The 27,867-nt window shown below is 39.1% G+C and overlaps 1 protein-coding gene across 1 annotated transcript in view; it reads left to right on the top strand.

Moving 5' to 3' along the window:
- Positions 1–819: 819 nt before the first annotated feature.
- ZFX (zinc finger protein X-linked) overlaps positions 820–27,867 on the top strand; it is a 125,010-nt gene continuing 97,962 nt past the window's right edge. Inside the window, 2 exon segments of the mRNA XM_037822537.1 lie at positions 820–1,226; positions 27,421–27,509. The gene's annotated coding sequence lies outside the window, so the exon portion shown is untranslated.

Raw genomic sequence — 27,867 nt, forward strand, 5'->3', positions numbered from 1 at the left:
CACAGGTTGGGTTCCAAGTTCAGTATGGAATGATTGCATAAAAATTTAAACTAACGAGAAGGCAATATCCATACATGTTTTTGGAGCTGATAAATGCTGTTTGTTTAATCAAACCCATTTTCCCCTTCTTTCTTAAAAGTCCTTTTAAACGTTAAAAGGCTTGTTTAAGCAGTTTAAGAAAAAACCCATATGCAATTCTGCTCTCTATGTATGTTTATTAAAGAATGTGGAACGTTCATTATTTATTAAACAATTACTTAAAATGTATTTAATAGGCTCGCAAACTCTAAAATACATATAGAAATATACATTAAAAATTCTTGTTCATTGCGATGTGCGAAACCACTTTCAAACTATCACTTTCCCTTATTTCATTTGCAAATGAATAAAATCAGTTGAGTTCTGACTAAATGCTTAATTAAAAAAATTAAACGGTTTGGTAATTGTTCTTGGATAACTTCTCCCCCTCCTTTTGCCCACACACCCATTTAGACTGGCAAGCCCATTTTCATTTTATTTCCAACATTTTTTTTTAAGAGAAGGCAGGAGACAGCGGGAGTTACTAAATTTATCTTCCTCCCCAGCCACAGGGATGAAGAAAACATTTACTGCGGGCGGGGGTCTGTGGGCCTGCAAACAACTCGAGCAGGCACCTCGGCCAGGACAGGCACAGGGAGGAAGTAGGTCTCCCTGGAGGCCTCGTGGGGCGGCCGCGGCCCACAGAAGTTTGGGGGTGCGGCAGGGCCGCGCCGGGTGCTGGCCGCCTGCCTCATCGCGGGGTCGAAGGGGGGCGGCCCCGCGCGGGCTTTACGGCCGAGGCGGAGGCGGAGGCGGCGGCAGCGGCGCGTGTCGGGGGGCGGTGGCAGGCGGAAGCGCGGAGGAGGTGGAAAGAAGGGGGCCGCTATCACGGAGACTCCGGCCACAGTAGACCCCGCTATAGCGAGGCCACTAGATTCCGTCGCGGGGCGTGAGCGGCGTGGACCCGGGGCGCCAGGGGGACCCACCAGGCGAAGGTGGGGGCCCGTCTATCCTTCCGCCTTTTCCTGGGTTTCTCTCCCGGACGGTGACGCGACGTGCTGACGGCGGGCCCGTGCCGGGGAGCTGGGCCGCTTTTTGTCAGCTCCGAGCTCGGCCCCTCCTCTCTCCCTCCCTCCGCCCGCCCCACCAGCCGGATCCCGGCACAGTGCTCCAGAGAAAGGGCGGCCTGCAGCACCCGCCACCGTCCGGTGAGTTCCGGGCGCCGCCGCGGCCGTGGGGCCTAGCACCCGCGCGGCGGCCTGGTCTCGGTCTGGTCTCGGCCTGGGCGGCGGCCCGCGAGGGGGCCACAGTTAGGCCCAAGGAGAAGCCCGGCTGCCCCGAGCGGCGGCTGAGGCGCGCTCCGTAAGCGGGCGTCGGTATGGGAGGGTCGCCCAGAGGCCTAGGAGGCGGCTGGGGGACCCGGGGTCGGTCCCGCGGCCGGCCCGGGGCACTGCGCGGGGGTGAGGCCTGGCGTGGAGGCGAAGGCTGCAGTCCGGCCGGGCCGATTTTCGCTTTGTAAATATTGGCGAGGGGGGGAGGGACTGGGGGACAAGATGGCGGCGGCTCAGCGCCTGCTGCAGGGGACGATTGAGGGGATTGCGGGGAGGGGGAGCCGCCATCTTGAAGGCGGTATCGGGAGAGAAAATTCCGCTACAGCCCGTGAGGGGGGGTTGGGAGAGCGGGCGGCGGCAGCGGCACCTGTGACGGGTCCCGGAGGCTCGGCGTGACGGCGTGAGCGCGCGGAGGGGGCGTTGCTCGCTTCTCACGGCGGCCATTGCCCTTTCCGCCATGACGAGCGCTCGAGCTCTAGGCGCTCGGCGGCAGCGCCACCTTCCTGCTTTTTCCGCCGCAGCTCCGTGACTGGCTGCTGCTTCCGCTGCATTTTAACTAAGCTGCCGCAGGTGGCTACCGTCGCCCGGGCGCCACATCCGGGGCCAACCCGAGTGTTGTTCGGGCGGGTGGCAGTTCAGGCACCTGGGCTCACCAATGCAAAGGGAACCCCGAGGAATTTTATTTTTTACTTAAAGAAAGGCATACGTGACTGTTAGGGTGCCCTCGATGCGGCTGTTTTCCAACAGTTATTGATTGCCTCCTCGAGTACCCGAATAAAAGAATGACAATGAAATCTTATGGGAAATAATTTCTCACTACTCTTTTATCCAATAGGAAACGAAATGCAAATTGCACTGCACGAAAGCGGAGGAATAAAATTTTGAAGGAGTCTTTTGTTCTCGTTTATTTGGAAACTTTCTTGGGAAGCTGTATTTAAACTATTAATGATATCTACTATTTCCTTTTTTCACGGGGTAAGAAAAGGGTGGAAAGTTTTTCGTATTCTTACTGAAGGACAACGTAATGTGATGCAGTATTTATTGTTCATGTACTTGTCATGGTATTTACTTTCTCTGTTTGAAAAGTTTTAAGGTTGATTTCTGTCCCTTAAAGTAATTAAATTTTTTTTGTATTAGAGAGGTTGTAGTTTCACAGAAAAATACAGAAAATACAAGTGTTCCCATATAACTCCCCCTCACAGTTTCCCTATTAACAACCCTTTGCGTTAGTGTGGTACTTTTGTTACAATTGCTCCAACAATATTATAATTATACAATTTACGTCAGAATTCACTGTGTTGTACAGTCCTATGGGTTTTAAAACATTTTATTCTAGTAACATATCAACCTAAAATTTCTCCTTTTAACCACATTCTTATATCAAAAGTACTTGTGATTGCACGTTATACAGCTTTCCTGGGAAATTGCTGGGTGCTAATAAAGATTAAATAGGTTCTTTGTAAAGCACACAGTGACTGCAAGAACTTTGTTGTCCAGAGATTAGATGAGACAAGGTGAAATGCATTAAGTGCTGCCGGAGAGGTACAACCAGTTTCTGGAATTTCCCAGGAAGATAAGTTTCCCTTTTGGAGCATCAGGAAGGGGTTCCTGAAATAGGCGGCATTTTGAGAACATTACTGAAGTATGGGGGGTGGGGAAAGGGCATTTCAAGAGTGAGGCTTCTTCAGAAAACAGCAAGTATTTATAATTTGGCTGGAATGGATCGTATAGGCAGGGAAGTGGTGGCAATTCAGGTAGATTGTGGAAGAGCTTGCTTGCCAGGTGGAGGGGCGCCTCAATGTGGGAGGCAACAGGGGAGTCCTTCAATTAGCTGAGTGATGACAGGCTGGAGCTGTGCTTTATATTCATTCATTTAATATTGGCTTCAACCATTGTACTAGGAAAAGTTTCAAAGTTGAGAAATAATGAGAGTGAGTAGTAAACTGGTTGGTGTTTTCACTACCAGAAAGATTATAAAGAATGCTCAGGAATTAAGCAAGATTTAAGCATTTTAAATGATCCATCTCTACTAGATTGCTGTTTTCTGACCTAGCATCTCACCCCAAATAATCTTTTGCTCAGAGATATTATAATTTCTATAGAAAATAAATAGGGAGGGGTTTTAATGTTTCATTTACCATAGTTGAAAATTACAGGAATGGTACTGAGGGTTACTTCACAAAAATGAGGAATGAATCAAATAAATATTACCATGGTCATCCCCCCCTCACAACGTGGTAGTTTTTTCAGAAGTCAGTTTTGAAAAGTAGGTTAGGAGAGTGATTACAAAAAAAGGCAGCAGCCTTCAGATTTTTGCAATTGATGTGCTTTCCCCTGGTGAAAGAAACTACCTTTTTGTTAGAGGAGGTAACTAAGGCTCTATGCTAAGCCAAGCCTTCCAGCCCATGTTTTGATTAAGATGTGACTGTCCAGGATATACAAGTTCTGTGGAACATGTGGAGAACTTGTTCCCTAAAATCTTAAGATATAAACCTGTAGGTAGCGTAGATGTCCACTAGAAACTTGTTTCAGTTTTTTCATTTTCCTATACTGCAACAGGTCATAGGAGTGATGCTCCATGAGAAGACCCCAGGGAACCAGAGAGTCTCATGTTTACTCTAAAAGGGCCATGGTTTAGAAGAGCATGAGAAATAGTGGATTGCAGGAGGTAAGATAGAAGCCAGTTGCTAAGGCATGCTGTGGTTGTTGAAGTTTTAAGGGTAAACATAAACGTTAGAAGAACCAGTTGCTTTATATCTTGACAGCTAGGAAACACATAGAAGAGCTACAAAAGTAGAATTATGTTACTGTATAGTATAGCAGCAGTAAATGTTCCATTACAGTGACAATGGATGTTCAAGATTAAGATTAAATTAGACTCAAGTTGTAATTAAGACAGCTAAGTGTATAGTTGAGAAGGATTTCCATCAGAAATGGTTAAATAGAAAATGTTTTTTGCTGTCCTTGATCTGGAAAACTGACTGGTGCAACACCCATCTTGAATAAGTGAGGTGTTAGTTTATTTTCCAGATGCAAATTTCCTTTTTAAAAAATCAAGCTCCCAACAATTTTTGTAAATACTTTCTAAATCCGTTTGGGCTTGTATTGTCACTGGTCAATCTTCTTTGTATTATTTGTGTTTGTGCACACTGGCACTTCCAAACCTTTGTTTCTACTCTCTCAAACTCCTCAATCCCATCCTTGAAATCCCTCGCCCCCGCAAAGATGGCTTAATCTTTTACTTTACTGAGAAGGATAGATGGTCATCTGATAGAAAGAAATGGTTTTCCCTCCCTTCTGCTTCATGATTTTGCCTCTATCTCTATCTTGGTTTTCCGCCCTTTCCTCTTGCTCTAGGAAGAACTGTTCTGCCAAGCCCAGCTGCCCTGCTTCCTTTGGGATGTATCTCTGTTGGTGATGTTGTTTGTCTCTTGCATCATTACCGTCTGACTCTCTTCCTGGCTCCTTTCCCTCTCCTTACGAATATTCCTAGATTTGCTTATCTTAAAAAAAACTCACCTGTCTTCCCATTCACCAGTACTTTTATTTTTACTTTTTCATCCCACTTATTCCTAAATCCAGTATTTCCCCAATTGGGAAATGGTTCTATAACGTGTTAATGAGTGTGTCACACAGACTGGCTTTGTGTTTTAGAAACTCTGTGTCTTCTCTGTCTTCTGTGGTTCTTTTTTCCATCACCTAAACGTGTGATTTCCCTCAAGGTCAGTCCTCTTCTTTTTTTTTTTTTCCCCCTTGAATCTCCTCCCTTGGCTTCCATATTCCTTAACCTGCCTACCCTCTCTTCTAGTATCTCTAGTTGCCTAGCAACCATCTCCACCCAGGTGTCTTATAGACACCCTACACTTACCATGGCTGACACCAAATTTATCTGACAATACTGGATGCCCAGTAATATTTATTGAAAATCTTTTTTGACCCAGAGCCCCTGAAACAACAATTGCTTCTTGCTTTCTTTCTGTTAATGGCACCATCATTTTTCCAGGCACATTCTGTCTTCTCTGTACAACAGAGCAATGTAAAAAACTTTAATTTAGCGTTTAATCTATCATATTTTAACTTCACATTTATGTTTTTGTCTCCTTTCCTAAACTGTGAAGATAGAAACAGGTTCTCATTCTGCTTTGTTCTTGAGCAGTACCTGACACCTGGTCATTTTCTCCAAAAACAGTTGTCTCAATTATTGGGTGCAGAGAATTGTATGTAGTTGAATAGTTTTCCACTTGAAATCAGATATCCTGTCAGTGTGTTTTTTGACCAAGGGGTATGCATATTAAGGCACATCACATGTCCGTCTTATTAGGGTACCATGTTAAGCCATAGGAACTCAGTAGCCATCCCCCCACACCAAGCACACACAAACATACCTTAACTGATTAGAATATGGCCAGGCCATTCTTACTCCTGTCATTATTTTTCCAAACAACATTTTATGAAATCCAGGTATCTTGTAACTATATTTTACTCAAAGAGAGGTATACTTTAAGGAAACCATGTGACCCTGAAGTGTATATACAACCATTTTAAAAAAATACATAAAAAAATTTTAAACTATGAAATAATTTTGAAATTATTGAAAAGCAAATATCACCCAGATTGAACAAATCTTAATATTTTGTTCCATGTTTGCTTCATATCTTTTGTTTAAAGAAATAAAATCTTAAAGATCTAGTTAAAGGGTGCTTCTGACCCCATCCCATTCCTGTCTTTTTTTTTTTTTTTTACCGGAAGTAGCCACTATCTTCATATGTATGTACCCAAATCAATATCAAGTATTGCTTTGTGTGTTTTGTGTTTTGACTTTACATAAACAGTGTCATATTTTGTGTGTAATTTTATGTTTGTTTGTTTGTTTTTAATTCATTTAAGAGTGTGTTGTAGAGATTTACTCATGTTACATGTGGATCTATTTCAATAATTCTCAAAGTATAGTTCAGGGATTCCTGGAGATCCCTATGAATTTTTCAGGGGGTTTACAAGGTCAAAACTACTTTCATAATAATACTGCTGTTTGCCTTTTCACTCTCATTATCCTGTACCATCTATGAATACAGTGTACACTGGTGTTTTCCAAAGTCTTCATGACATATGATGTAATAGATTGAATGCAGAAGCAATTAAGGGAATCTAGCTGTCCTCTCTTAAGCTAGACATTAAAGAGATCTGCAAAAGTGTGAAATAATGCTCCCTTCACATAACTTTTTTTTGTTTTGAAAAAGTTATTTTTAAATATTTGTTTATATAGTAATTTTAGTACTTATTATGAATGACGTTTTTTAAATGTTTGTTTTAATTTCTAATGTGATAACTATCTGTAGCTATACTCCACATAAGCAAAAGCTCTTTGGGGTCCTCTGTTTATGAGTGTAAAAGAGTCCTTAAACCAAGAAGTCTGAAAACTGCTGATCTGGTTCATTCATTTTGCTTGTATTTCAATGTATATTACTGCAGTTTGTTTATCCATTCCTATAGAGGGACCAATAGCTTGTTTGCAGTTTTGTGCAGCTTCAGACAATGCTGCTGTAAACATCCTTGTATGTGGTAGTTCTATTTTGGAATTACAGGTATAATAGAGTAGAATTGCTGCATTGACGGTTCTATAAATTGTCACCTTTACTGGTGTTGCCAAATTGTTAAATGGTGTTTCAGTTGACACTCATCAGCCATGTATGTGCCTTTTTCTTCATATCACTGCCTAAAGATTAGACTTTGTAATTTTCCCAGTAATTTGGTATAAATGGTGTCTCATTGCTGTTTTACAGAACAATCTAGCATAAAATACAGAGTTCCCATATACTGCCCTATTATTAACTCCTTGCACTGGTGTGGTACAGTTGTTACAATTGATGAAACAAATTTTTATAATTGTACTATTAACTATAGTCCATGGTTTAACTTAGGGTTCACTGTGTTGAGTAATTCCATGGATTAAAAAAAAAATTATTGTAGTAACATACAACCTAAAATTTATTAATCACATTCAAATATATAACCCAGTGCTGTTAATTATGTTCACAATGTTATGTTACCATTGCTACCGATTACCAAAACTTTTCCATTGTCCCAAATAGAGACTGTACCTTTAAGCCTTAACTTCCTATTCCCTGCTATTCCCTACACTCACCCTGTTCTCTGGTAACCTGTATGCTAGATTCTGACTGTGAGTTCTGCTTATTCTAATTATTTTTTTTTTAATCAGTGAGATCATACAATATATTTCCTTTTGTGTCTGGTTTATTTCTTTCAACATGATGTCTTCAGGCATCATCCATGTTGTCGCATGTATCAGAACTTCATTCCTTTATATAGCGGAATAATATTCCATTGTGGGTATATACCATATTTTATTTAGCCATTCATTGGTTGGTAGACACTTGAGTTGCTTCCATCTTTTAGCAACTGTGAATAATGCCACTGTGGATATTGGTATGCAAATATCTGTTCAAGTTCCTGCTTTCAGTTATTTTGGATATATACCTAGAAGTGGGATTGCCAAGTCATATAGTAATTCCATACTTAATTTTTGAGGAACTGTCAAACTGTCTTCCACAGCAGCTGGACCATTTTACATTCCCACAAGCAATGAATGAGTGTTCTTATTTGTCCACATATTCTCCAACACTTGTAATTTTCTGTTTTTTTTTTAATAGTAGCCATTCTAGTGGATATGAAAGGGTATCTTGTGGTTTTGATTTGCATTTCCCAAACGGCTAATGATGTTGAGCATTGTTTCATGTGCTTTTTGACCATTTGTATATCTTTGGCGGTCTCTTTAAGACTTTTTCCACTGTGTAGTCGGGTTGTCTTTTTGTTGTTGAGTTGAAGGATTGCTTTATAATATTCTGGATACTAAGCCCTTATTAGATACGCGGTCTCCAAATATTTTTTCACATTTTGGAGGATGTTGTTTTACTTTCATGATAAAGTCTATTGAGGCAAAAAAGTTAAATTTTGATATGGTCCCATTTATCTATTTTTGTTTCTTTTTTGCTTGTGCCTTGGGTGTAAAGTCAAGTGTAAAACCATTGTCTAATACAAGGTCCTAAAATGCTTCCCTACACTTTCTTCTAGGAGTTTTATAGTTCTGGCTCTTATACGTAGGTCTTTGATCCATTTTGAGTTGATTTTTGTATATGGTGTGAGGTAGGAGTCCACCTTTGTTCTTTTGCAAATGGAGATCCGGTTTTCCCAGCACCATTTGTTGACGAGACTGTTCTTTCCCAATTGAGTGGTCTCTGTGACCTTGTCAAAAATTAACTGGCCATAAATATAAGGGTTGATTTCTGAGCCCTCAGTTTTATTCCATTGGTCTGTATGTCTGTCCTTGTGCCAATATCATGCTCTTTTTTTGTTGTTGTTTTGTTTGTTTTTTGTTTTTGGGATCTAAAGCAAGGAGACTGATCAGAGGGAGCTGATTTGATTAGTGGGCCTTTGTAATAATTTATAAGAACAGGAAATGTGAGTCTTGTAGCTTAGTTCTTCTTTTTGAAGATGGCTTTGGCTATTCAGAGCCCCTTACCCTTCCCTTCCACGTAAATTTGATGATTGACTTTTCCATTTCTGCAAAGAAGGTTGTTGGAATTATGATTGGTGTTGCATTGAATCTGTAAACTGCTTTGGGTAGAATTGACATCTTAATATTATGCTTTCCAATTCATGAACGTAGAATGTCCTTCCATTTATTTAGATCTTTGAATTCTTTTAGCAAAGTTGTATTGTTTTCTGTGTACAAGTCGTTTACATCCTTGGTTAGATTTATTCCTAGTTATTTGATTCTTCTAGTTGCAATTGTAAATGGAATTTTTTTCTTGATTTCTTCTGATTGTTTATTACTAGTATATAGAAATACTGCTGATTTTTGGGTGTTGATCTTGTATTCTGCCACTTTGATAATTCATTTATTAGCTCTAGGAGCTTTTTTTGTGGATTTTTCAGGATTTTGTGTATATAGGGAAAGTTTTACTTCTTCGTTGCCAATTTGGATGCCTTTTATTTCTTTTACTTGCCTAATTGCTTTGGCTAGAACGTCTAGTGCAATGTTAAATAACAGTGGTGACAGTAGACATCCTTGTTTTGTTCCTGATCTTAGAGGGAAATCTTTCAGTCTTTCATCATTAAGTATAATGTTTGCTTCCTTATCATGTTAAGGAAGTTGTCTTATATTCCTAGTTTTCTAAGTGTTTTATCAAGAAGGTGCTGGATTTTGTCAAATGGCTTTGTCAGTTAAGATGATCATGTTTTTTTCCCCCCTTCATTCTGTTAATGTGGTATATTACATAATTGACTTTCTTATGTTGAACTCGGGTAAGTCTTACTTGATCATGGTGTATAAATCTTTTCATGTGCTGTTGGATTCTGTTTGCTAGTAATTTTTTTGAGGATTTTTGCATCAATGTTCGTAAGAGATATTGGTCTGTAATTTTCTTTTCTTGTGGTATCTTTATCTGGCTTTCGTATGAGGGTGATGTTGGCATCATAGATTGAGTTAGGTAGTGTTTTCCTCTTCAATATTATGGAAGGGTTTGAGCAGGATTGGCATTAATTCTTCTTGGAATGTATGGTAGTATTCCTCAGTGAAGCCATCTGTTCCTGGGCTTTTTTTGTTGTGAGGTTTTTGATTACTGATTCAATCTCTTTACTAGTTATTGGTTTGTTGAGATCTTCTGTGTCTTCTTGAGTCAGTGTAGGTTGTTTGTGTATTTCTAGGAATTTGTCCATTTCATCCAGGATACCTGATTTGTTGGCATATGGTTGTTCATAGTATCCTTTTTTAGTCCTTTTTATTTCAGTCTTGAGTAATATTCCCCTTTTCAATTCTGTCTTTAGTCATTTGTGTTCTTTTTTCCTTTGTCATTCATGCTAAAGGTTTGTCAATTTTATTAATGTTTTCAAAGAACAAACTTTTGATTTTTTTCACTCTCCCTAGTGTAATTATTGTGTTCCTTGGTGATTTGACCCCTTTATCAGTATATATATATAGTGACCTTCTTTGTCCCTCATAACTTTGTGACTTAAAGTCTATTTTATTTGATACTAGTATAGCTACCCCAGCTCTCTTTTGGTTACTATTTGCATGAAACGTTTTTTTGTCATCCTTTTGACTGTAGCCTATTTCTGTCTTTGAGTGTAAGGTGAGTCTTTTTTAAATAGCGTTTAGTTGAATCATGCTTTTTTATTCATTATGCTGATCTTTGCATTTTGACTGGAAAGTTTAATCCATTTACATTTAAAGTCACTAGTAATAATGCAGGGGTTTCTTCTGCCATTTTGCTCTTCAGTCTTTGTTTTATACATTTTGCGTCCCTCAATTCTGTTAATGACTACTTTCACATTTATTTGATTTTTTGTATTGTGCCATATTGAGTGATTTCTCATTTCTACCTGGATATGTTTTTCATATATCTAAAACCATAGATTTATCATAACTTTTTATGTATATACGTTTTAGTTCCTGTAGGAAGTACGAAGTGGAGTTACATGCCAAAAAATCCAGTAGAATAGTACTGGCATTTATAATTACCAAAACGATTTTCTTTCCCGGAGGTCATTATTTCTTTATGCTGCTTTCAACCACTGTCTAGTATTCTTTCCTTTCAGATTGAAAAACTCCCTTTCACATTGCTTGTAGGACAGGCCTAGTGGTGATAAAACTCCATCACCTTTTGTTTATCTGTGAATATCTTAATCTATCTCTCATTTTTGAAAAAATGTATTGCCGGATATAACATTCTTGGTTGACGATTGTTCCTTTCAACCCACTGCCTTCTTGCCTCCATGGTTTCTGATGAGAAATCAAAACTTAATCTGATTGGGACTCCGTGTACCTAACATGTTGCTTCTCTCTTGCAGTTTACAGAACTCTCTTGGTCCTTCACATTCAACAGTTTGGTCAGTATGTGATGGGGTATATTTTCTTCAGGTTTATCCACTTGTCTGGGCTTCTTGGATGTGCTTATTCATATCTTTTGCTAAATGTGGGAAATTTACTATAATTATTTCTTTGTGCATTCCTTCTGCCCCTTTCTCTCTTTTTCTGGGACCTCATAATGCATATATTGGTACATTTAATGGTGTCCCAGAGGTCTCTTAGGCTATTTTTGCTTTTTATAATTCTTTTTTCTTTCTGCTTCTCAGCCTTATTTTATTTTATTTCATAATATGGCTTTACTGAGATGTGTTCACATATCCTATAATCATCCATGGTGTATAATCAGTTATTTACAGTATCATCATATAGTTGTGCATTCATCACCAGAATCAATTTTTGGACATTTTCCTTATTCCAAAAGAAATACAAATAAAAAAGAATACCCAAAACATTCCATTCCTCCTTCCCACCCTGTTTTTCATTTAGCTTTTGTCCCCATTTCTTTCCTTACACTGGATAAAGGGCGTATGAGCCATCAAGTTTTCATAGTCACACAGTCAGCACTGTGTAAGCTATGTAGTTATGCACTCACCTTCAAGAGTGAAGGGTTGTAGTTCAACAGTTTCAGGGATTTACTTCTAGCTTTTCCAATACACTAAAAACTAAGGAGGGATATCTATACAGCGCATAAGAATGCCCACCAGAGTGACCTCTCCACTCCATTTGAAGTCTCTCAGCCGCTGAAACTTTATTTTGTTCCATTTCTCTTCCCCCTTTTGGTCAAGAAGATTTTCTCAATCCCATGATGCCAGGTCCAGGCTCATCCCTGAGAGTCATGTCCCATGTTTACAGGGAGATTTACACCCCTGGGAGTCATGTCCCACACAGTGGGGAGGGCAGTGAGTTCACCTGCCACGTGGGCTTAGAGAGAGAGAGAGAGGGCCACATCTGAGCAACAGAGAGGTTCTCTGGGGGAGACTCTTAGGTACAATTATAAGTAGGCTTAGCCTCTCCTTTGCAGTAACAAGTTCATAAGGGCAAGCCCCAAGATTGAGGGCTCATCTTACTAAATTGTTAGTCCTCAAACTTTGTGAGAATATCAGTAATAACCCAGGTGGGGAAGTCCCAGCATTTCTGCATTTTCTCCCAGTTCTTCGGGGAGCCCTGCAAATATATGTTTATTCTCTGCCGAAATTACTTTGGGATGTATCAGGATTTCACACTAACCTGTACAAACCTACCAGATCTCACTTCCTATTCAAAATTTTATGTAATTATGGTGTTTGAATAAACTGACCGTCCAAGTTAACTTACTTAGTTTGCTGCAGAAAGTACAGGTCCTGCACCAAATAAACATCCCTTCCATTGGTTTCATACAGAAGTTGAAGTTTTAAAACACAGTATCGTCTTTTGCCCTTTGGCCTGATTTGCCTTAGTCCTAACCGGATCCTCTTCATTCATAACTCTAATTGAAGTCTGAACTCTTTTTCAGCTTTTTTTAAACAGTTGCTGTATGAAGCAATACTGACATTCATATCTGCCGAGCTCTAGCTCTGAGTTTCAGGTGTCGCACAGATACCCAGAGTTCAAGAGACCGACCAGGTTATACACAAGGAGCTCAGTATCTCAGAATTTTCAGCCTGACTTATTTTAATGGTCTTGTCTGATCACTGATTCTTTCTTCATTCAGCTCCAGTTTGCTGTTGAAGCATTCCTGGGAATTTTTCGTTTCGGTTAGTGGTCTTCAACTCCAGTAGTTCTGTTTGGTTTCTTTTTAAAATTTCTATCTCTTTGTTGAGATTTTCATATTGTTTGTTCATCGTTTTCCTGATATTCTTTAGTTCTTTCTCTTTATTTTCCTTCATCTCCTTGAGCACATTGAAGATCATTTTTTTTCAAAGTCTTTGTCCAAAATGTCCACAGTCTGATTTTCTTCATTGGTATTTTCTGGATTTTGTCCTCTTCCTTTGGATGGGTCATCATTTTCTGTGTGTGTGTTTTATTATCTTTTTCTGTTTGCATACTGGACATTTTAATATTTTAAAATGTTAACTGAGGGATTAATTCTCTGAGATGTCTGGTTCCTGAGTTTGTAACCAGCTGGAAATATGAGAGATCTTCTTGAGCATCAGCCTTCTTATCAGGAAGATCCACCCAAGGCGAATTCAAAATGCAGGGTCCTCCCAGACTTTTCTGGGTTCTGTGTCTTGTCCTGGGCTTTTGCTTGCTAGTGGCCTTAGGATTTCCCCTGTTAACAGGAGTTTGAATGCTCCTTTACTTCCCAGAAGACATACCTTTCCCTTCTCCCTGGTGTTCCACTGCAGCATTTAAAGAAGGTAAGTCTTTGCCACAGGCCATCTGCATCAATTGTTTCTTAAACTGCTTTCCTTGTCTTAAGCTGCTTTTGCCTGGAGGGCAAATTCTGTTACCAGGGTGTGCAGGAGTGGAGTGTCACAAGTCAGTCTTTTCCAGCCAGCACAAGGCCAGGGGCCCATGAAGGGAATCCTGGCTGGCTCCAAACTGCCCTGGAGAGGGGATGAGGGATGGGTCAGGAAGTGTGCCAGGATCTTCTTCCTTGGCTCCCCCAAACTGTGTTTTCTTGACCTTTTGAGCAAATGCAGCCTTCTAACTGTCCTCCTCAGCTCTGAGGAAGCCTATCATCTTTTAAGTCTCCTTTGCAGTCTTTGGTGTTAATTGGAACAATGGCTGCCCTCAGAGCCAGGCCCCAGCGATCTGAAGTAGCCAATCAAAAGCTGTGATCAGTGATTGGCCAGTACCCATCCCAGATCTTGGAAAGTGGGTTTTTATGTCTGTTTCTGACACCAGGAAGCTATGCCAGGGGCTGGTCTTCACTGCTGCCTTCCACAACAGTGGGGGCTGGGTGATGGTAGCTGATGTGGAGAGAGCAGTTTACTGGTATTTACCATAATTTACCATCCTCTTCCTTGTGCTCTTTCCTGGATGCTGTATAGTATTCTGCTGGACTCCAGAGTTTCAAAATAGTTGATTTAGACAATTCCTGCCTTTTATAGAGTTGTTCTGGTGGAGGGACTGATTCCTGGAGCTTTACATTCCACCATCTTCCCACAATCCTCCTTTGTTGCTGTTTTTTTGCTTTAATGCAGTTTTATTCACACACCATACAGTCCATCCAACATGTACAATCAGTGGCTCGCACTAGAACCACAGAGCTGTGCTTTCATCACTCCAGTCAATTTTAGAACATTTTCGTTGCTCCAAAAAGAAAAACTCCCAAACCCTTATTCCCCCCTTATTATTGATACTTAACATTGGTGTGGTACCTTTGTTACAATTGATGGAGAAATATTAAAATACTGTTAACTATAGTCCATAGTTTGCATTAGGTGTATTTTTCCCATATACCACCCTATTAACACCCTCTCAGCACTGCTTTTCCTGCATCCCGTAAGTCTTTTTTATCCCATAAGTTTTGATACATTTTGTTCTCCTTTTCATTCGTCTTGAGATTATTTACTAACTTCTCTTACAATTTTTTCTTTGACCTATTGATTAAGAGTGTGTTGTTTAACCTCTATATTTTTGTGAATTTGCTGCCTGTAACTGATTTTTAGCTTCATTCCATTATGATCACAGAAGGTGTTTTGTATAATTTCAGTCTTTTTAAAATTATTGAAACTTGTTTTGTGGCCTACCATACCTAGAAAATGATCCATGGGCACTTGAGAAGAATGTATATCCTGTTGTTTTGGGGTGTAAAGTTCTATAAATGTCTGTTAGGTCTAGTTTGTTTATAGTTTTATTCAAAGTTTTTGTTTCCTTATTGGTCTTCTGTCTAGATGTTCTGTTGATGAGAGTGGTATATTGAAGTCTCCAACTATTATTGTAGAGACTTCTCTTTTTCCCTTCCACTTTACCTGTGTTTGCCTCATTTATTTTGGGGACCCTTGTTAGGACCATAAATATTTATGCTTGTTATTTCTTCCTGGCGGATTGCCCCCTTTATTACTATATAATCTCCTTACTTGTTTCTTATAGCATTTTTGTATTTAAAATCTATCTTGTGTGATTTTACTATAGCTATCCCAGCATTTTTTTGTTTATTCTTTTTCCAGCCTTTCACTTTCAATCTATTTGTATCCTTGGGTCTAAGGTAAGTCTCTTTTGGACAACATATATATGGGTTATATTTTTTTTTATCCATTTCCTGCCAGTCTTTGTCTTTTGGAGAGTTTAATCCATTAATATTCAATGTTATTACTGTAAAAGCAGTACTTCTCCCATTTTATCCTTTGGCTTTTATATGTCATACCTTATTTTCGTCCCTCTTTTTATCTTTTCAGTTATCCTTACTGATAATCTTCATTTCTACACTCTCCTCCAAGCCTCTCCTGTCTTTTTAGCATTCAGAACTCTTTTTAGTATTTCTTGTTAACAAACTCTCTTAGCTTCTCTTTATCTGTGAATATTTAAAAACTCTCCCTGAATTTTGAAGGAGTTTTGCTGGATAAAGAATTATTGGCTGGCAGTTTTTCTCTTTTGGTACCTTAAATATATACCACTGCCTTCTTGCCTCTGAGGTTTCCAATGAGAAATTGGTGCTTAATCTTATTAAGGTTCCCTTGTAAGTGAAATGAATTGCTTTTCTTTTGCAGCCGTCAGAATTCTCTCTTTATCTTTGGCAGTTGACATTTTGATGAGTATGTTTCTTGGAATGTGTCTATTAGGATTTATTCAGTTTGGAGTACATTGGGCTTCTTGGATTTGCATATTTATTTCTTCTATAAGTGTTGGGAAATTTTTGCCTTTTATTTCCTCAGATATTCTTCCTGGCCCTTTTCCCTTCTGTTTGCCTTCTGGGACACCGATGATGCATGTATTTGTGTGCTTTGTATTTTCAATCATTTCCTTGAGACCTTGCTCAACTTTTTCCATTCTTTTGTCCATCTGTTCTTGTGTGTGCTTGAATTCAGAGCTCTCTAATCTAGCTCACCAATTCTTTCTTCTCCCTCTTCAAATCTGCTGTTGTGTGACTCTAGTGTATTTTTTTTAATCATCATTTTATTGAGATATATTCACATACCACGCAGTCATACAAAACAAATTGTACTTTCGATTGTTTACAGTACCATTACATAGTTGTACATTCATCACCTAAATCAATCCCTGACACCTTCATTAGCACACACACAAAAACAACAAGAATAATAATTAGAGTGGAAAAGAGTGATTGAAGTAAAAAAGAACACTGGGTACCTTTGTCTGTTTGTTTCCTTCCCCTACTTTTCTACACATCCATCCATAAACTAGACAAAGTAGAGTTTGGTCCTTATGGCATTCCCAATCCCATTGTCACCCCTCATAAGCTACATTTTTATACAACTGTCTTCGAGATTCATGGGTTCTGGGTTGTAGTTTAATAGTTTCAGGTATCCACCACCAGCTACCCCAATTCTTTAGAACCTAAAAAAGGTTGTCTAAAGTGTGCGTAAGAGTGCCCACCAGAGTGATCTCTCGGCTCGTTTTGGAATCTCTCTGCCACTGAAGCTTATTTCATTTCCTTTCACATCCCCCTTTTGGTCAAGAAGATGTTCTCCATCCCACGATGCCGGGTCTACATTCCTCTCCGGGAGTCATATTCCACGTTGCCAGGGAGATTCACTCCCCTGGGTGTCTGGTCCCACGTAGGGGGGAGGGCAGTGATTTCACCTTTCAAGTTGGCTTAGCCAGAGAGAGAGGGCCACATCTGAGCAACAAAGAGGCATTCAGGAGGAGACTCTTAGGCACAAATATAGGGAGGCCTAGCCTCTCCTTTGCAGCAACCGTCTTCCCAAGGGTAAAACTTAACGGTAGAGGGCTCAACCCATCAAACCACCAGTCCCCTATGTCTGTGGTCATGTTAGCAACCATGGAGGTGGGGTAGGCCAATACCCCTGCATTCTCCACAGGCTCCTCAAGGGGGCACTACATCTTTTTTTTTTTTCCTTGTTTGTCTTTTTTTTTCTTTTTCTTTTTTTTTAACTTTCCCTTCTTTTTTAAATCAACTGTATGAAAAAAAAAGTTAAAAAGAAAACAAACATACAATAAAAGAACATTTCAAAGAGACCATAACAAGGGAGTAAGAAAAAGATAACTGCTTAACTTCCAACATGTTCCTACTTTACCCCAAGAAAGTTACATAATATACCAACATTTCAGTGAACTTGTTCCTACTACATCCATCAGAAATTAACAGACCATAGTCATTCCTGGGCATCCCCAGAACGGTAAATAGCTTATCTGTTCTTCTTGGATTATTGTTCCCCCTTCCTTAATTGCTCTCTACTGCTAGTTCCCCTACATTCTACATTATAAACCATTTGTTTTACATTTTTCAAAGTTCACATTAGTGGTAGCATATAATACTTCTCTTTTTGTGCCTGGCTTATTTCGCTCAGCATTATGTCTTCAAGGTTCATCCATGTTGTCATATGTTTCACCAGAGCGTTCCTTCGTACTGCCGCGTAGTATTCCATCGTGTGTATATACCACATTTTATTTATCCACTCATCTATTGAAGGACATTTGGGTTGTTTCCATCTCTTGGCAATTGTGAATAATGCTGCTATGAACATTGGCGTGCAGATATCTGTTCGTGTCACTGCTTTCCGATCTTCCGGGTATATACCGAGAAGTGCAATCGCTGGATCGAATGGTAGCTCTATATCTAGTTTTCTAAGGAACTGCCAGACTGACTTCCAGAGTGGCTGAACCATTATACAGTCCCACCAACAATGAATAAGAGTTCCAATTTCTCCACATCCCCTCCAGCATTTGTAGTTTCCTGTTTGTTTAATGGCAGCCATTCTAACCGGTGTTAGATGGTATCTCATTGTGGTCTTAATTTGCATCTCTCTAATAGCTAGTGAAGCTGAACATTTTTTCATGTGTTTCTTGGCCATTTGTATTTCCTCTTCAGAGAACTGTCTTTTCATATCTTTTGCCCATTTTATAATTGGGCCGACTGTACTATTGTCATTGAGTTGTAGGATTTCTTTGTATATGCAAGATATCAGTCTTTTGTCAGATACATGGTTTCCAAAAATTTTTTCCCATTGAGTTGGCTGCCTCTTTACCTTTTTGAGAAATTCCTTTGACGTGCAGACACTTCTAAGCTTGAGGAGTTCCCATTTATCTATTTTCTCTTTTGTTGCTTGTGCTTTGCGTGTAAAGTCTAGGAAGTGGCCTCCTAATACAAGGTCTTGAAGATGTTTTCCTACATTGTCTTCTAGGAGTTTTATGGTACTTTCTTTTATATTGAGATCTTTGGTCCATTTTGAGTTAATTTTTGTGTAGGGGGTGATGTAGGGGTCCTCTTTCATTCTTTTGGATATGGATATCCAACTCTCCCAGCCCCATTTGTTGAAAAGACCATTATGGCTCAGTTCGGTGACTTTGGGGGCCTTATCAAAGATGAGTCGGCCATAGATCTGAGGGTCTATCTCTGAATTCTCAATTCGATTCCATTGATCTATATGTCTATCTTTGTGCCAGTACCATGCTGTTTTGGCAACTGTGGCTTTATAATAAGCTTCAAAGTCAGGGAGTGTAAGTCCTCCCACTTCGTTTTTCTTTTTTAGAGTGTCTTTAGCAATTCGAGGCACCTTCCCTTTCCAAATAAATTTGATAAGTAGCTTTTCCAAGTCTGCAAAGCAGCTTGTTGGAATTTTGATTGGGATTGCATTGAATCTGTAGATGAGTTTGGGTAGAATTGACATCTTAATGACATTTAGCCTTCCTATCCACGAACATGGAATATTTTTCCATCTTTTAAGGTCCCCTTCTATTTCTTTTAGTGGAGTTATGTAGTTTTCTTTGTATAGGTCTTTTACATCTTTGGTTAAGTTTATTCCTAGGTACTTGATTTTTTTAGTTGCTATTGAAAATGGTATCTTTTTCTTGAGTGTCTCTTCAGTTTGTTCATTTCTAGCATATAGAAACATTACTGACTTATGTGCATTAATCTTGTATCCCGCTACTTTGCTAAATTTGTTTATTAGCTCTAGTACGTGTATCGTCGATTTCTCAGGGTTTTCTAGATATAAGATCATATCATCTGCAAACAATGAGAGTTTTACTTCTTCTTTTCCAATTTGGATGCCTTTTATTTCTTTGTCTTGCCGGATTGCCCTGGCTAGCACTTCCAGCACAATGTTGAATAACAGTGGTGACAGCGGGCATCCTTGTCTTGTTCCTGATCTTAGGGGGAAGGCTTTCAGTCTCTCACCATTGAGTACTATGCTGGCTGTGGGTTTTTCATATATGCTCTTTATCATGTTGAGGAAGTTTCCTTCAATTCCTACCTTTTGAAGTGTTTTTATCAAAAAGGGATGTTGGATTTTGTCAAATGCTTTTTCAGCATCTATTGAGATGATCAATTGATTTTTCCCTTTTGACTTGTAAATGTGTCGTAATACATTCATTGTTTTTCTTTTGTTGAACCATCCTTGCATGCCTGGAATGAACCCCACTTGGTCATGGTGTATGATTTTTTTAATGTGTCTTTGGATTCGATTTGCAAGTATTTTGTTGAGGATTTTTGCATCTATATTCATTAGGGACATTGGCCGGTAGTTTTCCTTTTTGTAGCATCTTTGCCTGGTTTTGGTATTAGATTGATGTTAGCTTCATAAAATGAGTTAGGTAGTGTTCCATTTTTTTCAATGTTTTGAAAGAGTTTGAGTAAGATTGGTGTCAGTTCTTTCTGGAAAGTTTGGTAGAATTCCCCTGTGAAGCCATCTGGCCCTGGGCATTTATTTGTGGGAAGATTTTTGATGACTGATTGGATCTCTTTGCTTGTGATGGGTTGGTTGAGGTCTTCTGTTTCTTCCCTGGTCAGTCTAGGTTGTTCATATGTTTCCAGGAAATTGTCCATTTCTTCTACATTATCCAGTTTGTTGCCATACAGTTGTTCATAATATCCTCTTATAATTTTTTTAATTTCTTCAGGATCTGCAGTTATGTCACCTTTTTCATTCATTATTTTGTTTATATGGGTCTTCTCTCTTTTTGATTTTGTCAGTCTAGCTAGGGGCTTGTCAATCTTGTTGATCTTCTCAAAGAACCAACTTTTGGTGATATTTATCCTCTCTATTGTTTTTTTGTTCTCTATGTCATTTATTTCTACTTTAATCCTTGTTATTTCTTTTCTTGTACTTGGTTTAGGATTGGTTTGCTGTTCATTTTCTAGCTTCTTCAGTTGATCCATTAGTTCTTTGATTTTGGCTCTTTCTTCCTTTTTAATATATGCGTTTAGTGCTATAAATTTCCCCCTTAGCACTGCTTTTGCTGCATCCCATAGGTTTTGGTATGTTGTGTTCTCATTTTCATTCTTCTCTATATATTTAGCAATTTCTCTTGCTATTTCTTCTTTAACCCACTGATTGTTTAGGAGTGTGTTGTTTAACCTCCAGGTATTTGTGAATTTTCTAAGTCTCTGATGGTTATTGACTTCTAATTGTATTCCATTGTGGTCAGAGAATGTGCTTTGAATAATTTCAATCTTTTTAAATTTATTGAGGCTTGTTTTATGTCCCAGCATATGATCTATTCTGGAGAAAGTTCTGTGAGCACTAGAAAAGTATGTGTATCCTGGTGATTTGGGATGTAATGTCCTGTATATGTCTGTTAAATCTAATTCATTTATCAGATTGTTTAGGTTTTCAATTTCCTTATTGGTCTTCTGTCTGGTTGATCTATCTATAGGAGAGAGTGATGTGTTGAAGTCTCCCACAATTATTGTGGAAACATCAATTGCTTCCTTTAGTTTTTCCAGTGTTTCTCAAATGTATTTTGTGGCACCTTGATTGGGTGCATAGACATTTACGATTGTTCTTTCTTCTTGCAGAATTGCCCCTTTTATTAGTATGTAGTGGCCTTCTTTGTCTCTCAAAACATCCCTGCATTTGAAGTCTATTTTATCTGAGATTAATATTGCTACACCTGCTTTCTTTTGGCTGTAGCTTCCATGAAATATTTTTTTCCATCCTTTCACTTTCAGTTTCTTTGTGTCCCTGTGTCTAAGATGAGTCTCTTGTATGCAACATATTGATGGTTCATTTTTTGTGATCCATTCTGCGAATCTATACTTTTAATTGGGGAGTTTAATCCATTTACATTCAACATTATAACCGTGAAGGCATTTCTTGAATCGGCCATCTTATCCTTTGGTTTATGTTTACCATATTTTTCCCTCTCTCTATTAATATCCTTTATTGTACCCATACCGAATCTCTTTAGTACTGAACCTTTCTCCAAGTCTCTCTGTCCTGTCTTTGTTTCTCTGTCTGTAGGGCTCCCTTTAGTATCTCCAGTAGGGCAGGTCTCTTGTTAGCAAATTCTCTCAGCATTTGTTTGTCTGTGAAAAATTTAAGCTCTCCCTCAAATTTGAAGGAGAGCTTTGCTGGATAAAGTATTCTTGGCTGGAAATTTTTCTCACTCAGAATTTTAAATATATTGTGCCACTGCCTTCTCGCCTCCATGGTAGCTGCTGAGTAGTCACTACTTAGTCTTATGCTGTTTCCTTTGTATGTGGTGAATTGCTTTTCTCTTGCTGCTTTCAGAACTTGCTCCTTCTCTTCTGTGTTTGACAGTGTGATCAGTATATGTCTCGGAGTGGGTTTATTTGGATTTATTCTATTTGGAGTTCGCTGAGCATTTATGATTTGTGTATTTATGTTGTTTAGAAGATTTGGGAAGTTTTCCCCAACAATTTCTTTGAATACTCTTCCTAGACCTTTACCCTTTTCTTCCCCTTCTGGGACACCAATGAGTCTTATATTCGGACGTTTCATATTATCTATCATCTCCCTGAGGTCCATTTCGATTTTTTCAATTTTTTTCCCCATTCTTTCTTTTATGCTTTCATTTTCCATTCTGTCATCTTCCAGGTCACTGATTCGTTGTTCAACTTCCTCTAGTCTTGTGCTATGAGTATCCAGAATCTTTTTAATTTGGTCAACAGTTTCTTTAATTTCCATAAGATCATCCATTTTTTTATTTAGTCTTGCAATGTCTTCTTTATGCTGTTCTAGAGTCTTCTTGATTTCCTTCATATCCCGTACTATGGTCTCATTGTTCATCTTTAGTTCTTTGAGTAGCTGCTCTAGGTGCTGTGTCTCTTCTGATCTTTTGATTTGGGTGCTTGGGCTTGGGTTATCCATATCGTCTGGTTTTTTCATATGCTTTATAATTTTCTGTTGTTTTTGGCCTCGTGGCATTTGCTGAACTTGATAGGGTTCTTTTAGGGTTTGTAGACCTATTGAAGTCCTTATCTCTAATTTATCAGATCTACAGCTTCGTGGAGTACACTTTCTCTAACTAACCAGCAGGTGGCGTCCACGAGCCACCTGTTCTCCACAAGCCGGTTCTCCCCTGCTTAGCCTTTTTTTTTGGTGAGTGGGGGAGTGAGTCTTGTGGGGCCCAATTGGTGTACCAAGCTTGCGTGTGTAGTTGGTGTTGCCTGCCCTGTATATGGGTTGTGTTTCTGGGCAGTCGGGGAGGGGGGTGGCCCTAACAATCAAATCTCCCTGATGATCCTAGAGTTTTAAAGCTGCTGCAATAGTGTAATCCTTCAGTTCAGTCCTGCCACAGTTTGTCTCTGCCACTGACCCACAAGTCCTTGGTATTGGCGTATGGCTCCTGAGACTTGCAAGTGGGCCCCTCTTCCAGGCCGTGCACCCCGGGTCCTCTGTTGAGGTATGATTGTGCTATGTCACAGGCGAGTGCCGTCCCCCCAGGGCAGTTCTGGGCTGCTGGGCTGTGTAGGGAGGCTCCCAGTCTGCTCAAATGATGGCTGAATGGGGCTTTGTTAATTCACACTGCTCCACCTTCCCAGCTCTGGGACATTCAGCTGAGGTTGCAGGGAAGGCTAATGTCCACGCCCAGTTTTGTGGTGTGTGCCTGTTATTTGAAGCGCTTCTGTCACACTGGATTGTCTGGGGCAGTTCTGGGCTATGGGGCTGGCGATGGGCAGGAGTGTTTCCTGTCCACCAGGATGGTGGCTGTGAGCAGACACCCCGCTTTTCTTGGGAAGTTGTGTTGTTTAGTGAATTTTCTCAGCCACTGGATTATTGTGTTTTGTCTCAGAGCTCTCCTAGTTCTGCTCTTGACTTGACCTGCCCAAATAGCAAGTCTTTGAAGCTTTCTCTATTGGGCTTCTTAGAGTAATTGTTTTAGAAAAAGAAAAAAGGATTAAAAAAAAAAAAAAAAGGGCCCTCCTCAGAGATCTAATGGGTTATTGAAATGCTAAGAGACAAAGCAACCAGGGCTATTAAGGAAAGGTCCACAGGGCAGAGAGATCAGCTTTTCTTCGGGATTTGCATATGCGCCTCAGGGCCCTTCCCCTTTCTGTGTTCACCAGAACTCCAAAAATCCTCTGCTTTTATTTTGGAGTTTTTCGTGTTTTTTTTTCCTGTGCCTGTCTCCTCTCTGCTGGGTTGGCTGCTCTCAGATTCTCTGGTGTCTGGTCGCAGTCTATCTATGGTTGGAGTTTGAATCAGTAGAATGAATTTCCGATAAGGGCAGCCACTGCAGTTCTCCCTTCTCCTTCCCGGAGCTGACAGCCCCTCCTCCCCTGGGACTGAGCCTGGCAGGGAGGGGCGCGGGTCCCCTGGCCGCAAAAACTTACAGATTTCGCCGATCTCAGCAGTTCCATGCCTTCATGAGTGTTGTATGAAGTATGCCCAAAGTCAGATTGCTCTGTGGTGTCCAGTCCACGCAGTTCCTGGCTTTCTACCTACTTTCCTGGAGGAGTAACAAACATACAGCTCACCAGTCTGCCATCTTGCCCCGCCTCCTCCAGTAATTTGGTTTTAAACGTAAGTTTTTACCAGTTACTGTTTCCGCTAAGAAAAAATCTGTTATAGACAAATTTACTTCTGTTTGCCTTTCCTGCAGCTTGAGCAATTCCAACTACCATTTATAATAAAATTTGGCTCTCTGAGCGTGACTAAGGGAGAGGAACTAGAGTCAAAAGTCGTAAAATTAAAAGGTGAGTGTCTTTTATGGCAGAAAAATGATTTTTGTATGCCATATTAGCTGCAAAAAGCAAAGTGAATATAAAAGCATCCTCTTGAAACGTTGCCTTGGAGAGAGGTCATGAATTTGCCTAGGCATCAAGAGATACAAAACAGGCACAAGTTATATTCATTATCAATAATTATGATAGAGAAAATGCCATTGTTATCTCTCTTAACTTGGCACAATATTTTTATTCATTTAGTGTATTTTAAAGAATGGAAGTAAGTTTTGTAAGTTTCCTGAGTTTATCCCAGCCCTTTATTTCCCTTAAAAGTGTAGGTTTTTTCAACGTTGAGTTCTTGTACACGCATTTTCAGAATCCTGACTGTTGCAACTGGGAAAGGAATATTTTACTGAGTGTGAGTTGATATTGGGCCCCAGAAGTGTTTTGAGAGTTTGACAGTCAGACTAAATGTTAGTACTAGTCACTGAAATTGTTAGACTTTTGGTTCTCTGCACAATTCTGTTTATTTGTCTTCAGATTCAACCTGTCTCTGGGCTTGGTTCCTGCTGCAAAGGCACGAACTATTTGAATTAAATCATCAGGGCATATTTTTCCACCCTTACTTTATCAAAATACTAAGAACTCTACTGAGGAGATTCCATTCTAATATCATGGTTTCATTCTGATTGTCAGAGGTAATTGGTAGTTCTAACCCCAGAGGGGTTACTGAGATGAGTTACAGTCATCTTTGCTTTGGAAGTACAAAAACATGTTTTTTTCACCTATTTCAGTTTTTAAAAACTTTTTCATTATTTTTTTACAATAGCTAACATTTACTTACTTTGTTCCTGGCACTGCTTTCACACTATTTGTGTGTTTATTATGAAAAAGGGAAAATAACCAGTCAAAAGAATTGTTTGTTGAACAGTTATTGCTCACGTAAGTCAAAATAAGGTGAGTGGATAGCCTCCATGTAAGCCAGAATATTTGTTAGGAGATACATGTGATGTAAAATATAGGAACAAACAGAAGATAAGTCTGTTATGGTAGCTTGGGTTAATAGTTAGAGCACCATGAATATTGAGGAAATGTGGACGTTTTCTGAGCAGGGGAGTGCCATGGTTAAAGCAGTGCTTTAGGAGGAGTAATTTGCCTGCAGAATGCCGGAATGCCTCAGTACCACCTCTTGCATGTAATAGGGTTCCTTGTAATCTGTTGTGGGAGTGGGAGAAAGAAGCAAGGCCAGTTTAGAGGCTATTTTCATCCCCAGGGATCAGGAAATATGGACCTAAAAGTGAATGGTAACAGTAGGAATAAAAAGAAAGAGACCTTAGAAGTTGTGGAAAAGGAATTGACAAGATCTGGCAACCTGACTGAGTATAAGCAGGGAAAAGGTTCAGTTTATAGTGAACATGTCAGGAGAAAGTTAGGTTTTATCCAGATGAAAATATCCAGCAGACTTCTGGTTTTAGGTCCTACCTTGAGTATATAAAATTTGAAAGTCATCCTAGTGCAAATGATAGCGGAAATTGTAGGCATAGAAGAGAAGAGGGCTGAGTATACACCTTTGGAAAAACTACAGTAAGGATTAAGGGGAGGCAGAGTAGCCAGCAGTGAGGAAAGTGGGAAGAGAATTAGAATTTCACTTGAAGAAATCAAGGAAAGAGAGCATTTCAAAATTCAGGGAATTGATTATCTGTCAAACTCTAATAGAAAAGCAATGTAAGATGAACCCAAAGGAAAGAAAAGTTAACTCTGCAGGAAAACTCTTAGAGTTGATAGGATTGCGTTTATGTAAGGAAATTAGAGGAGACCTTAAATGTAACAAATTACATTTATTGCCTTCTTAATTGTCTTGATTTCATGTAGTAATATTTCATTAGGCTTGAAGATTAATTTATATTTATCATTTTATAATCAGATTTTTTTATAATTGTATTTTTAAGGGGGGCAAAGAATTATATAGCCAGAAGTGATTTTGGTGGGGAGAGGGTAGTGAGAACTTACTCAGAACTTGTACACTTTCTGTTTTTAAGGTTGAAGTTTTGTTGTTATTAATTTAACCATTATGGTCCTTTTAATTTGAAGCAGTTTGAATAAATAGCATGAAACATACTCTATTTCTTGAAAGTCAATTGAATAGGTCTCAGGGGTGACATGTTGAAAATCCACTTGTTTAATTATATAAATATTAATTGAGTTTCTCATGGATATTTCTTCAAGACCCATGTATATATAATTTAGAATCTGAAAATAAAACACATAAATATCCATAATAATATGGCAAACAAGTATAACGAGTAAAAGTAAGAGAAAGATTGTTTCCAGCTTTTTCTTATTTTGTGGGGAAGTTGATTTGGGGGCTAGAGCATAGATAATTTCATTTGGTAGGATCATACAATATTTGCCCTTTTCTATCTAGCATGTTTCACTTAGCATATTGTTTTCAAGGTTCATCTGTGTTGTAATGTGTGTCAGAACTTTATTTCTTTTTTTATGGCTGAGTAATATTCTATTGTATGGATATACTACATTTTGCTTATCCATTCATCTATTGATGGACACTGGGGTTGTTTCTACCTTTTGGCTATTGTGGATAATGCTGCTGTGAACGTTAGTGTATAAATATTTATTCAAGTCACTGTTTTCGTTCTTTGGGGTATACACGTAGAAGTGGAATTTCCAGGTCATATGGTAGTTTTGTGTTTAACTTTCTGAAGAACCACCAAACAGTTTTCCACAGTGGCTGTACTGTTTTACATTCCTACCAGCACAAAATTTCTAATTTCTCTGCATCTTCTTCACTTATTTTTCGTTTTTTAAATAATAGCCATCCTAGTGAGTATGAGGTGGTATCTCATTGTGGTTTGATTTGCTTTTCCCTGATGCCTAATGATGTTGAGCATCTTTTCATGTGTTTATTGGCCATTTGTATATCTTCTTTGGAGAAGTGCCTATTCAAGTCCTTTACCCATATGTTAATTGGGTTGTCTTTTTGTTACTGAGTTGTAGGAGTTCTTTATATGTTCTGGATAGTAAAACTTATCAAATACATGATTTGCAACTATTTTTTCCCATAGATGAGTTTTTGATAAATGTCCATCAGTCACATAATTTGAGTGTTTCAGAAATGTAAATATCATGACATTTTTAATACATGATATAAAAAGTTAATGTTTGGTTTACTGTATCCCCTGATTTAGGAGCTGTGACTGATGAGAATTAAAGGACGTGGATGAAGATGGACTTGAATTGCAACCACAAGGGCCAAACTCATTTTTTAATGCAACAGGTATAATTACTTGGGTTGTTCCACTGCCCAAATATCAAATTTGGAGTTGTTATCAAGAGGACAAATTGGTTAACTCTCACACTGATAATTCAGTTCACACTTAAGTTTCTTATTATCCTATCAAAATATATGATTTTTCCTCAGGAAGTTGGTCCTTCACAACCAACTCTCATCTTCTTGTCAGTAACAACAGCAATATCAAAACCTTAATGTTATCTTTAGTTATTCTTATCTTCCCCGATAATACCACTAAGTCCTATTAGTTCTTCCTTTGAAAATGTTCCTTGTTTACATCTGCTTCTCTTCCTTTGACTTCCTACCACATAGAGAAGCTGTATCATCTCATTCTTAGTCTGCA

Source organism: Choloepus didactylus, chromosome X, assembly GCF_015220235.1.
Source record: "Choloepus didactylus isolate mChoDid1 chromosome X, mChoDid1.pri, whole genome shotgun sequence".
NCBI classification, from domain to species: Eukaryota; Metazoa; Chordata; class Mammalia; order Pilosa; family Megalonychidae; genus Choloepus; species Choloepus didactylus.